At 41.1% G+C, this 14,816-nt stretch overlaps 1 long non-coding RNA gene across 5 annotated transcripts in view; it reads left to right on the plus strand.

The window, feature by feature from the left end:
- LOC109930429 overlaps positions 1-10,279 on the plus strand; it is a 46,516-nt gene extending 36,237 nt beyond the window's left edge. For 4 of the 5 annotated variants that reach the window (XR_007264063.1, XR_007264060.1, XR_007264061.1 and 1 more), the window contains one exon: positions 8,551-10,279. This is a non-coding gene — a long non-coding RNA (uncharacterized LOC109930429). The remainder of the gene's footprint in view (positions 1-8,550) is intronic. The other variant, XR_007264064.1, reaches the window with a different exon arrangement.
- Positions 10,280-14,816: the final 4,537 nt, after the last annotated feature.

Below are 14,816 nucleotides of genomic sequence, written 5' to 3' on the forward strand. Positions count from 1 at the left end.
CTGTGAAAGTGTTTGATCTGGCTGCCCATGGCAGCCGCCAACCTGTCCGTGGAGACAGCCAGACAGTCGCATGCTTGATGTAGCTGTGTCCCCATAGCCTAGCTGTATTCCTGCAGCCTCTGGACATTGGAGACCATTGCCTGCCTCATATCTGCCTGCTGCCTCTGTACCACCTCATGTATTTTGATTAAATCCTTGAGTGCTGAACAGACAGGATCTTAATCTGCCTGGGGCTGAGCAGATATCTGGTCTTCAGCAGCGTTCCAAGTACATGCGGACTGGGTAGTTTCTTCCTCGACCAGCCACATAGCTGTCAGAATGACATGCTCACCAGTTTGTACTTCCAAATGTGTCAGTCCTTGAGCTTGTAGGGGGTGCAGGAGGCAGTCTTGCCCATGCTTCCTCTAAGGCCTCCGGGCACTTTCCTCAAAGATCAGGGAGATCCCTTCTGGCAGACCAGCCTATTTCCTCCACCAGGGCCAAGGCTATCCTCTGGCACCTGCAAGATAAAAGAGAGGAAAGGTGTTGCAATCAATGGTTTAAAGTAGTGTGTAATGAATGCCCACTGACAGTGGAATTGAGATGAGAGTCGCGGTGGAGTGAAGAATGGTAGTTATTTAGTTTGTGAGAAATAGATGTTTTGGCATTCTCACAAGAACAGTCCCAGCCTTTTCATGTGAGTTTCAGAATTTTCTGTTTGTAGGAGGTGATCAGCATGTTAATGGGCACCACTCCCTCTTTGTGCCCTGCTATCAGCTGTTTTCTCCAACAGAGAGAAAGGAAGCGATGAGTGGCACAGCTTACTGCTGATGCAGGTGGAGTATTGTGACTGGCAGAGCAGAGGCAATACAGGGTTTGTGGTGTGGGAAGCTTGGGAGGAATGAATGTGAGTGAGATAAGATGTTGCATGCAGTAGTGAGAGTGGTAGAGCAGGAGCATTGGTGAGAGGTATGTGCAATAGCAGAGATAGTAAGTGCGGGGCAGCAGAGTGTGGTACTTACCCTGGTGGAATAGAGGACGTCATTGAGCCTCTTCTACACTATGGCTGTTCCTTTGTGCTACAAAACATCATGGACCAAGTTGGCAACTTTGGACCAGGCTCCCAGGATTTGGTGTTGTGGTATCCTCTGGCAGTTCTTTGGAAAGAGGATAGCCCTGCTCTGGACAACTTCACTCACTAGGAGCACCAAATCCCTGTCAAATGAACAGAGCACTGTTTTCCCCTTGTCCAACACCTTCTGAACTACTGTCCATCATCAAGTAAGGCAGTTTCAGAATGCCAGGTTTTGTCCAGGTACACAACAGCCAGGGATACTTGCCTTTTGGGTGATATCCAGTAGCTGACATATCCTTCCAGGAACTGTGGGTGTTAGAATAGGGTAAAATCAATTTAGGGGTTGCCATTGGGGCAGAGTAGGTAGTTCGGTGAGATAATGGTGAGAAAACATGCTGAATCCTGCAGGGAGAGATCCTCATTAAGCTCAACAGAACTGACACAGCCAAAAAAAAAGTTTCAGCCCATTGTTTCCTGTTTTCCATCTCCCTCCTCTTTTGAATAAAGGAATTACATTATCTATTTTCCAATCTAATTGAACCTTCCTGAATCTAGTGAACTTTGTTATATTAAATTTAATGCCTCAACTATCTCACTAGCCACTTCTTTTAAGATCCCAGGATGAAAGTCCTCCGTGACTTATTGATCTGCAGTTTGCTAATATGACTTACTTCCCTGGTGATTATAATTTTCTTGAATTCTTCCTCCATGCCAGTTCTTGAATTCTTTTTCTTATACATTTGTGGGATGTAGGCGTCGTTGGCTGGCCAGCATTTATTGCCTGTCCCTAGTTGCCCTTGAGAAGGTGGTGGTGAGCTGCCTTCTTGAACCGCTGCAGTCCACCTGCCATTAGGGAGGGAATTCCAGGATTCTGACACAGCAACAGTGAAGGAGCAGCAATATATTGCCAAGTCAGGATGGCGAGTGGCTCGAAGAGGAACTTGAAGGTAGTGGTGTTCCCATATTTCTGCTGCTTTTGTCCTTCTAGATAGAAGTGGTCGTCAGTTTGGAAGGTGTTGTCTTTGGATCTTTGGTGAATTTCTGTAGAGCATCTTGTAGATAGTACACATGCTGCTACTGAGCGTCGGTGATGGATGTAGTGCCAATTAAGCGGGCTGCTTTGTCCTGGATGGTGCCAAGCTTCTTGTGTGTTGTTGGACCTGCACTCACCCAGGCAAGTGGAGTGTATGCCATCACACTCCTGACTTGTGCCTTGCAGATGGTGCACAGGCTTTCAGGAGTCAGGAGATGTGTTACTTGCCACAGTATTCCTAGCCTCTAACTTGCTATTGTAGCCACTGTTTTTATGTGGTGAGTCCAGCTGAGTTTCTGGTCAATGATAACCCCCAGAATTGACAGCTAATTTAGGGATGATACTTGTATTTTTGCTAATGAAAAGTTGCAAATTAGTTGGTTCTGTTCATCTGCCATCTCCTTATTTTCCATTATTAATTTCTGAGACTGAATTTCTATAAGACAAACGCTAACTTTATTATTTCTCGATTAAATCATTTTCCCTCCTTATTAGTCTTTTTAGTCGTTGCTTTTTTTTTACATTTTGTCTAATTTCCTGACCTGCATTTTGCACAATTGTAGGTTTTTCCTTTAAGTTACAAATAGGAATAAACTTATTCCCATTTATTTAGTTAATCATTGATGATGGGTTCTTCCTTGTTGGAATGTATCTGTTTTGTGTATTCTTAAATAACTTCTTAAGTGTTTGTTTCTAACATCTTAACCTTCATAATACTTTCACTAGCCTTGCTTTCATGCCCTCATAAATATCTGTGTTTAAGTGTGAAGTATTAGTTTTAGACCCTAAGGGCACCTTCACTATGAATACTAATTAATCCTATCTCGTTAGTCAATATCTGGTCCATTATAGCCTGCTCTCTGGTTAATGCCAGAACACGCTGTCTAAGAAACTATCCTGAAAACTTCTGTGAATTCCTCATCTAGGTTACATTTACTCATCTGATACTTTCACTCTGTACGTAAATTAAAATTCTCCATGATAATCACCAAACCCTTCTGACAAGCTACCATTATATGTTCTTCGGTATCACATCCTGTCATGTGGCTACTGTTAGGGTCCTTTACACCACTCCCACAAGTCACTTCTTGCCTTTATCATTTCCCATCACTATCCATCACAGTTCTGAGGAAGGGTCACCGGACCCGAAACGTTAACTCTGATTTTTTTCTTCACAGATGCTGCCAGACCTGCTGAGCTTTTCCAGAAGCTTCTGTTTTTGGTCCTGATTTAAAGCGTCCACAATTCTTTTGGTTTTTATCCACTGTGCAATCATCTTTAATGACCAGGATTACCCCTCCATCTTTTTCAGGATCCCTTGAATAGAGTCATATAGCATGGAAACAGACACTTTAGTCCAACTCATCCATGCCAACCAAGTTTCCCAAAATAAACTAGTCCTACTTGTCTGCGTTTGGCCCGTATCCCCCTAAACCTTTCCAATTCATGTACCTGTCCAAATGTCTTTTAAATGTTGTAACTGTACCTGCATCTACCACTTCCTCTGGCATTTCATTCCACATGCGAACCACCCTTGTGTGAAAAAGTTGTCCCTCAGTTCCCAATTTTCAATCTGTCTCCTGTCACCTTAAAAATATGCCTTCTGGTTTTGACGTTACCCACCCTAGGGAAAAGACCTTTGCTATTCACCTTATCTATGCCCTTATTTCCAGCCTAGCCTTATAACTCAAACTTCCAGTCCTGGCAACATCCTGGTAAATCTTTTCTGAACCCTCTCCAATTTAATAATATCCTTCCTACTACAGGGTGACCAGAACTGTACACAGTACTCCAAAAGTTAATCTTAAAATAATACATTTGTCCCTTCTTTTGCTTTCTGTCCAGTAACCTTCTTCATTTCTTAAAATAGCAGGATTAAGGTTGTTATCTTCTAATAGCTGGAAACTGTTCTAGAATCCCAGGAACTCTGGAAGGTCAAAACAAATGCATCCCACTATCTCTCCAGCTATCCCTTTTTAAAACCCTAGAACTCCTTGTCCAAAAATTGCCAATACTTAATCCCATTTATGGCCCATCCTTAATTACCCTTGAACTCACTGACTTACTTGGCTATTTCAGCTTGTTGAGATATTGATCTTGCAAAGCCTCTGGAGAAGCAGGGCTACTTGTACGACAATTTCCTGAATTCCATTTCTGATGGCACATTTCTGGTCGCTGGTTGTTGCTGTGCAATTTAAAGTTCAATGGCAAGTGCTGACAGTCGCCTCATTTTTATCACAAGTCTGAAGTGTTGTGTCTCATTATTTTCAGCAGACAATGTAGGGAAAAATTGAGAAATGATTCATCTGTTCATGATGTAAAATAGGGTTATTTTTGCACGACCAGAACATTGTGGGCACAGTGGTTCAGTGGTTAGCACTGCTGCCTCGCAGCACCAGGGACCAAGGTTCGATTCCAGCCTTGGGTGACCGTCTACATGTAGTTTGCACGTTCTGCACGGGTTTCTGCTCGGTGCTCTGATTTCCTCCCACAGTCCAGACGTGTACAGATTAGTTAGATCGGCCATGTTAAAATTGTTTGCAGTGTCCAGGGATGACCTCTGCATAATCATTGAATCATCCTGTTAGTTGTGTGTTTTAGAGACTCACAGTGCAAATACATATTGAAATCATATTAACCAGGACTCCAAACCACCTCAACAATTCAGTCTAGAGTAATAGAGTAATAATCGTATGCCCGAAACATCTGATAAGTGAACTCATTCAAACTCATGCCCTCTGGGCTCTTGAGTCGGGGCTGCACACTGTGTCTGCTCAGCATGGTGCCCATCCGAAAGTGCTGACCCACTGTATCCAGGGAGCTAACTATTTCCTTCTCCTTATACCAAGACCAGTTATCAGGTCTATTAGACAACAGCATATGATGAAAGAATCTAACTCAGAGACGATAAGCATATGCTGCACGCATAAGGTGGAATTTAGTGCAGAGGACAGGGGTCTTGCCTGCCAGAAAGTGTGCCAACAAAAGCCCCATAGCACCCTCTTTTGAGAAAAGCCTGCCGTTTTAAGTAGCAATGATCAATGCTTCTCATTGCTGTCACTGCCACCAGGGGGAAGCAGTGGTATAGATCCAAGATCAGCAAGACAACCAGGCCACAACTGCCAGTGTGTTGGATGAAGGTGTCGAGAGTGGGGTTGGAAAAATGGGCTGGGGTTGGGTATTGGCTGTCAGTAGGTCCTTTCCCAATTCAGATACTGATACCTCAAATAGCCATTGTGTACCTGACAACAAGGGCCCCTGCAGAAACCAACATTTGCTTTTTGAATTCCCCTTCCGGCAGAGTGGGAAAATGAGGCCTTTTAAGGGGACATCAACAAACCTACAAACTCACCTTGGGTGCAAATCAAAAAACTGTCCTTCCTAAATGTCATCCTGCCCTCCCACCTCCCACCCCAGCCCCGCAAGATTTAGATTTCAATGTACATCATCCTGCAGTCACTAGCCTATCATGGCTACCAGATCGTATTTATTCATTTCAACTGTGCTCTGAGTTCATCTGTTTTCTTTTATATGCTATGTGCATTCAGATACACCTTGAGACATGCCTTGAGTTCTGTCCTCTTATTATTTTTGTAGCCTCTAGCTCTGTATGCTGCTTTACTCTTAGATCTGTAATTTCTGTTCCTCCTGTCCTAGTCTGTTTTCATTTCTCACACTAATAACTTTCTTTCATGCCTTGTCTATTTTTTAACTTACTACATCTTACTAAATTTGGTCCCTTGCCCCCACTATTTAGTTCAGAACTCTCTCCACTTCCCTTGTTGTGAAGCTCTCAAGAACATTAGTCCCAGCACAGTTTACATGTAGACCATCCCAACAGTGCAGTTCCCACTTCCCCAGGTACCACAGCCAATTCCCCATGAACCGGAACTAACTTTTAATTAATACATTCATCTCTTTAATCTGATTTGCCCTACGCCAATTTGCATGTGACTCAGATATTAATGTGGAAATCATTATTTTTGAAGGTCTGTTTCTTATTTTGATGCCTAGCTCCTAGTATTGATTATGTAGAACCTCTTTCCTTGTCCTATGTATATCATTGATAATTACATAGACCACAATAACTGGATCTATCCTTCCCACTACAAGCTCCTCTCCACTACAAGCTCCTCTCCACTCCTGAGCAAATGTCCTGGCACTGTGCAGACAACACGGCCATCTGGACTCTCACTCTTTGCTTCAGAAAATATTGTCAGTCCCCCTCTTTATACTGTCCCATACTACCAGTACTTTGCTTTTTGTTCATCCATTTGAATATCCTAATTTCAGGATATTACTGAATCTAATCTTGTTACTTGCCTAGAAATAATTTCTGATGGAATCAGTTTAGAAAATACCAACCTAAGGGTCCAGAAATATCTATAGCAATGCTATAGTTTCTAATCATCTGAAATGATGTTAAAACAAAATTGTACCATGACTGTAAGATGTAGGAGAAGAAGTTGACCATTCAGCCCATTGGGCCCCTATTCAATGAGCTCTGGTTGATTTGATAATCCTCAACTCTATTTTCCTGCCTCTTTCGCAAGCACCCAAGAAGGGTCTAGGCCTGAAATATCAGCTTTCCTGCTTCTCTGATGCTGCTTGGCCTGCTGTGTTCATCCAGCTCTACACCTTGTTATTCCAAAAAATATGTTTTGGCTGTCCTTTTCGTCTGCTAACCCATGTGCTGGTTTTTACTAGTGAGGCTGACACCAGGAACAAACTATGCTGTTGCCGATTACAATATGATCATCAGTCCTTAACTTTTGTATCACAAAGATGGACTTGCCAGTCTGCGTGAAGACATTCACATGTGGCCAAACAAGTCCATTAAACATGTGCATTGCACGCTATGTCAGTATTTTCACTGCTTCCCCCCCACCTGTCATCTCACCAAAATCACTTGCCCTGTTCTAGTTAGGCAGAAGAGGTCAAAATCAGAGCTATAGTTTTGTTGGAAGTTTTGGGGATTAGATTTGTAAAGAAGATTTTTAAGGGAAGATTATAATGCTTTTCTGACCAGAAACTCAACTAGTTTTTCTGAAAAAAAAAGGTTAAAATCATAACTTTATTTTCAATCAATTTTGAATCAAATCACGTCCTAGAAAAAGCTGTACCAAATAAGCACTACTGCTATGTAGAGGTAACGTAGGAGTTTAAAAAAAAAGAAAATTTACACAGGGGATTTAGAATCTCCTCAGTTCAGAAAAAGAAAAGAGCTGTGGCAGGAAGATTTTGCTGTTTTGAGCAAGGACTGAGTCTATGAACATTTTCTTAGTGTTCACTGTAAAAATCTAAACCTCAGTGACTGGCATCAGTCCTATGAAAATGTATTGTCCTGATTAGGCATGTTAAACAGAAACTGCAAGGGGAATGTGACAACAACAAAAACCACACAACCCCCACCCCAACACACACACACACCCAAAGTGGTTTTTCAGTGAGGATATATAAAACCGTGTGTGTGTGTGTGTGTGTGTGTGTGTGTGTGTTAGGCCAGTTGTCCTAAGGCCAATTATTGCCCACTTAAGGACTTCAATCCACGTCTATTCCCATACATGGGCAAGCCTTATTTTCAGCAACGTTAAGGATGGAAAGAAGCACGCTTCTTCAGGGGCTGTACTAGGCACAATGGTGAACCCTCCTGTCCTTTATACCTTCCCATGTGACCTTCAGAACCTCAAAACTGCATCCCCTTTGTATTTTCCCTAAGCCTCTGGATCCTGCCCTGTCCTAATCCCCAGATATGCCTGAGTTCAGTAGTGACATGTTGTTCACCCCAGGAACTGATTGCAGTAGTGCACATTACTCGGTTCCAGTATTGCTGAGTTTGCTACAACTGCTGGGCAATCCGTTATGGCTATGGGATGATCTAGTTTAAATTCGGTGCATTCGGAACAGACTTTTCCTCAGGGGAGGTGAGCCGTTTTCCCCTACCTCCCAACCCCCGCAACCCTAGAAATTCAGCATAAGTTCTGAATACATGTTAATGGAATGTTCCTGAGAATTTGAGACAACATCAATTGAAAGTTTCAACACTAACAATAATAGGAAAGAATAGTAACAGTTATGAAACCAAGGCAGATAGATGAAATTAAAATTTGGTCACCCGCAATCTAACTGAATTGTAGAGTAGACTCAAAAATGGCATACTCCTGTTCTTGTGTGTATCTGAGACTCTGAAAATGAAGAGAATTTGCAGCACCGTTTTGAAACCATCATCTGTATATAGTGAAACAATTGTGTCGAGAGGAAAGAATAACTGGATGATATAAATTACATTTATATATTGGCACTGTGAAACTGTCAAGATTTATGGCTTGATTATTAAAGTGTATAGTGATAAACCAAATCTGGAGACTAATGGTTTGATAATTGTTTGATGTAGATCTGAAATGTTGAATGTAATTATTACGTTGCTGATATTAATAGGTTATACTTTTTGTTTGTACAACAGCTCTTCATGGACAATCCATCTGGAACAAATTAAAATGGAACCTTTAGATTCAGACTCTCAATCAATCATCAAAGCTTCATTGGACAGTAATTATTTCAGGCATTACTGTACAAAACAATAATGTTGAGATGTAAAGCCTTCTGCTGAAATTGATGATGTCACACAGTCTTTGTGTGGAGACAGAACAAGATCCCAATGGAGACAGTTATAACACACCAGCCTCCTGGTTACTTGTAATTATTCTGAATTAGTTAATGATAATTAATTTGGCACGGTGGCTCAGTGGTTAGCACTGCTGCTTCACAGCACCAGTGACCTGGGTTCGATCCCGCTCTTGGGCGACTGTCTGCGTGGGTTTCCTCCGGATGCTCCGGTTTCCTCCCACAGTCGAAAGATGTGCAGGCTAGGTGGATTGGCCATGCTAAATTGCCCGTAGTGTTCAAGGAATGCCTAGATTAGGGGGATTAAAGGGTGATTGGTCTGGGTGGGATGTTCTGAGGGTCAGTGTGGACTTGTTGGGCTGAAGGGCCTGTTTCCACACTGTAGGGATTCTATGATAATTGTAACTTATGACACATTTAATGCATGATAACATATATTACAAGTGCCTCTTCTTATTAAACTTCTAGTGGTTTATCTTCTACTACGTCTCTGCAGGAGTTCTTCAGAGCAGTGTCCTAGACCCAATCATCTTCAGCTGCTTCACCAATGACCATCATCAGGTCAGAAATGGGGATGTTCACTGATGAGTGCACAATGTTCAGCATCATTTGCAACTCCTCAGTAAGCAGTCCACATCCAAATGCAGTAAGACCTGGGCAATATCCAGGCTTGGGCTGACAAGTGGTAAGTAACATTTGTACCTCACAAATGCCAGGCAATGACCATCTCCAATAAGAGACAATCTAATTACCACTTCTTGAAATTCTGCAACATTACAATCACTGAGCTCCCTACTATGAACATCCTGGGAATTTACTATTGACCGGAAACTCAACTGGACTACCCATAAATACAAGAGCAGATCAGAGACTAGGAACACAAGTGAGTAACTCCAAACTCCCAAAGCCTGTCCACCATCTACAAGGCACAAGCCAGAAGTGTGATGGAATAATCCCTACTTACCTGGATGAGCGCAACTCCAGCAATCAGGAAGCTTGAAACCACCATTGACAAAGCAGCTTGTTTGACCACATCCACAAACATTCATTCCCTAAACCACTGTGGGAGCAGTGTGCACTATCTACAAGATGCACAGCAGAAATTCACCAAAGGTCCTTAGACAGTACCTTCAAAACTCATGACCACTACCATCGAGAAGGAAAAGGGCTGCAGATATATTGCAACACCACCACCTGCAAGTTTACCATCTTGATTTGGAAAGATATCATTATTCCTTCGGTGTCATTGGTTCAAAATCCTGGAATTCCTTGCCTATCGGCACTATGCATCTACCTAAGAACATAGACTGCAGCAGTTCAGGAGAGCACTTCACCATTACTTTCTCAAGGGCAACTATGGATGGGCAATAAATGCTGGCTCAGCCAATAACATCCATGCTCCATGAGCGAATTTGAAAAAAAGCTCATAATTAGACAGTACCTTGGACTCAGCATGGATCTCTCCCAGCCTCAAGCCACCAGTCATTGATGCCAGAACTTACAACAGTTACCTTGTTACACAATTTATTTAATTATTTGTAATGAAATACATTATACTCTGCTTCTTATTATTATGTGTTTTATTATATTTCTAAAGTAGCTACACCACGAGTTCAAAATTTAGACAATGCAGTTATCTAACACTTTCCCAAATATACAGTGTTCGAGGTGATCAAATTTAATTTGCACAAAATAGAAATTTCACTGTCATGTGTAGTATTGTTCACAGGAGAAAGGTAATGAATGAAATCTGAACCTTCCAAACTTGAGCTCAACTATCCAAAGTTGCATATTTCAATTTCTCCAATCAGGTTTCTGATCAAACTACAGTAAAGTAAAGAGACTAACAGAAATAACTGCACAGAAGCCAGTATCCTATCACCAAGTTACCCTTTATTTATATGGGCACAGCACACTGGCTGTGCCAAGGGAGCTCAGAGTCAGGCCCTCAAGCAAGGAGATTCTGAATCCTCTATTTACATTGGTCAGCCAGGGCTCCCTGATTGGCCCAGGTTAACAACCCCAAACAAGGAGCTTATGGTCAATAAGATCCACCTTGTTCCAATCATTACACTAACAAAGCCACAAATCATATGCTTTCTGATCGGGGCACAGTACATTATATCTTGAACTTTGCGTCTCTTCTTGCTTCATTTTACACTTACCTAGTAATGATTACAAGAGCATATTTAACAATAATCTCTCCCGCTTTTTCTGCACCATTGGTTCTAGAAACATATATTTACTAAGTTAAAATAACATTGTCTGGGGTGATGATGCACCAGTTCCAGATTTCTATGCATAGCTGCTCATATATGAAAGCTGGAAGTTACGGTCTGATTTACATTGTAATAATGGTGAGTACAGTCAGTTTCATCATTATTCTCAACATAAAATCCTGGTGAATGTGTCAGTAGCCTAAAAACAATCGTTTTCAAACTCATTGTATTCATTTTATGCACCTAGAAGAAAGAACAAGTCTAGCTCCTTTACCATTATCAGTTAGTTGCACCTTACATTCATCTAAACCTGAGGGTGGTGCAGGAAAGGTGAATCCTGACGTAAGTGTCCATTCCAAGAATATTGGGAAAGCAAAATTGATAGCAGTGGCTGAAAAGTAGATGAACAGTAATCTAATGTGTTGGAAATGAAAAGAAAAATTGGCTTGGTAAGTATCACCTATTATTCTGACCACACATGTATCATAAAAGTGATGACTGTAAAGTATAGCAAAGTCAGGACGTTGATCTCATTTTCCCATAATGTTGTGGAAAGCAACTGAAAAGCTGTAAGATTCTATGATTGTTTTATATGGATAGAAAATAAAGGTGTGATTGTCCCAATTTAAATGGGAACAGTGCACCAAGAATCATGCCACACTGTTTCACAAACTATTATAAACTGTAAAATCCTATTAGACAACCAAGGTAACTGATTTGAAACAAAAACAGAAATTTTTGGAGAACCTCAGCAGGTTTGGTAGCATCTATGGAGAGAAAACAGAGTCAATGTTTCAGGTCTAGTGACCCTTCTTTGGAATTAGCTTGACTGAGTGTTATTAAGGACAAAAGCAATTTATATTAGGATTTGTTATTAACAGAAAATAACTTTATTATAACATGCTTAACTTTGATACATGGCAGAGAAAAGGAAGGATTTCTAAACTACTACTATGTGTCTTAAACTATATCCCTTTAGAAATCCCAAATTCCTCTCACTCATTCAGGATTCAAGTGAACAAAAGGCAAATAATTTTGACGCATATCATGGGTGGAAAAAATATAGACAGAGAAAACAAAATTCCAAAGATCAAAAGTCACAAGAGATGGGTTAAATTGTCCCTCACAATTCCTTTGATTTCAGCAATGATGACATGCTGTTGCCCGTAACACTGATTTTTAGCAGATCCAGTGGACTTAAGTCTTTTCTTGTTAGAATTCTTTATTTGAGCTTTCTTGGTTTATCGGCATTTTACTCACATGGAAAGGTGGAGGGGGGAGAGACGTTCGCAGGCTCTGGATATCTGTGGCTGCCTTGCACTTACAACTTTACAACAAACTGCAGCTCAAGTAATCAGAGGACTGTCATCAGGCAAACTTCCCTCAAAGGCTCCCAGTGGCATACTGTCTCATATGAACAAGAATTAGCCATTCGCCCCACTGAGTCTGCCCCATCATTCGAGACAAACACGTCTGATCAAACACTTCAATGCCTTTTACTTACCACGTCTCCCACCTCCCCTCAAAATCTCGTACATCCTGGAAATTGAAAATCTATCATTTCCTACCTTAAAAATACTGAAAGATCAAGCCTCCACAGCCTTCTGTGGTAGAGAATTTCAAGGGGTTACAACCCTCTGAATAAAAATAAATCCTCATCTCAGACCAAAGTGGCATCCCCTTATTTTTAAATTGTACTCCCTGGCTCTCGACTCCCACAACAGGAGAATTAGCTTACTTGCATTGACAGTGTCTATCCCTTTAAGTATTTCATAAGCTGCAATGAGATTGCCTCTTATTTATTGAAATGCTAGATAACACAGGCCCTGTAGGCCCAACTTGTCTTCATAGGACAATCCCACTATCCCAGGCACAGGTCTGGTGAACATTTGTTGCAATCCCTCTATGGCAGCAATACCTTTCCAGTGATAGGGAGACCAAACGGCACACAGTACTCCAGGTGCAATATAACCAAGCACCTAAACAATTGAACGATAACACTACTCCTGTACTCTCATTTTCTTGCAATAAAAACATTCCATAACCTTTCCTAATGGCTTGCTCCATTCGTATGTTAGCATTCAGTGACTTATTGACAAAGACACCTAGGTCCCATTGTAAAGCTACACTTTCCAACCTCTTGCTATTTAAGAAATACTCTGCACATTTGTTCCTCCTACCAAAGTGGATAACCTCACATTTTTCCACTTTATATTCCATCTGCTATGTTTTTGCTTATTCACTAAATCCTGTTCAGCCTCTTTACATCTTCCTACAGCACACATTCCCACTTAGCTTTGTATCATTTGCAAATTTAAAAATATCACATTTCATCCCCACTTCCAAATCACTGATATATGTTGTGAACAGCTGGAGTCCAAGCACTGATCCTTGCAGTGCCTCACTGGTGACAGCCTGCCACTGTAAGGTTTACCCATTCATTCATACTCTCTTCTGTCTGTCAATCATTAATCTGTGCCAGTACATTACTTCCTATTTCATGTGCTTTAATCTTTATAAGAAGCCTCTTTGTGGGACTTTATCAGCCCTACAGAGTGGAGGTCTATTGATAAGCAACAAGAATGTCTAATATGCACCAACAGTTTAGAAACCAAACTCAGCAAGGAGTCAGGCTTTAGGAGAGGAAAGGACAGGAGAAAAATAGAATAACAATGGTAGAAAGTTATGGGGAGATGGGATGAGAACACTTCAATTTTAATATATGCTGAATATCTAAGTATATTACATCCATTGCCTTTCCTTTATCAATTTTGTCAGTGACACCTCCAAAACAATTGCAATAGGTTTGTCCATAATTTCCCATTCACAAATTCGTCATTCTCAAACTATCCCCTTACTGCTTTGAAAAGCAAGATTGTTTGACACAGCTAAAAGTGTACACCGCACCTCTTAATGTTTTCAAGTTGCAAAGCTCTCCTGCTATTTCAACTGCAGTGTCTGACTTCTATTTTAGTTTATAGTACCAAAACAGGAGAAATAAATGTTTGTGGTGTACATCCTTGAACTATCTAGTTGGTAAATGACACTGTTGATCCTCCAAGCACTGGAATTTCCTTCTTAACTCTCGTGCTCCTCCTTTAAGATGATCTTTAAAACCTCACCTGTTCTGAAGAACACTCAAAATACTTTGTCTTTCTCTCTGCAGTTTCTACCAGACCTGCTAAGTTTCTCCAGGACTTTGTTTTTACAAGTGTCAGACTGCCTGGGTTTGACACCAACACACAGTATAAGTCCTGGGTCATAGTATGCTGTCTTTGTCCTCCTGGGAATTTTTAACACCTACTTGACCTTAATTTAAACACCTAGAGAGTGGGTATTCTCTTCTTCGTGTTGTATAAACATTTACTTTTCCAACAGCTGCGTAAGAGTACTAGAGTTGCACCAAGGGCAGAAAGGACCTCAGACCATTAGCTGTGGAGTATATGCAGTTTATGCAGAAATGCAGTTTAGTTTAAAGTTGCAGAAAAAAAATTTACAGCTTTCCTCAGATCAAATGTCTGGAGAACTACATCAGCCTATTAATGATCTGTGATTTTAAGATAACTAAGATATCTTCAAAGTGTGACTAATTTCTTTGCTAGAGTTATTAAAGAGAAACAGAACACTTAAATGGAAGTATCTCACAAGATGCATCTTAGATTTAATGTAACTAGCTAAGTAATATGTAATAAACCTTTAAAATTTAATCAAGACCGAGCCTCCCTTCTACCAGAGATAGTAGGAACTGCAGATGCTGGAGAATCCGAGACAACAAGGTGCAGAGCTGGATGAACACAGCAGGCCAAGCAGCATCATAGGAGCAGAGAGGCTGACGTTTTGGGCCTAGACCCTTCATCAGGAAAGGGGGAGGGGAAGGGGGTTCTGA

This window comes from Rhincodon typus, chromosome 18 (assembly GCF_021869965.1).
Source record: "Rhincodon typus isolate 14 chromosome 18, sRhiTyp1.1, whole genome shotgun sequence".
Classification (NCBI taxonomy): Eukaryota; Metazoa; Chordata; class Chondrichthyes; order Orectolobiformes; family Rhincodontidae; genus Rhincodon; species Rhincodon typus.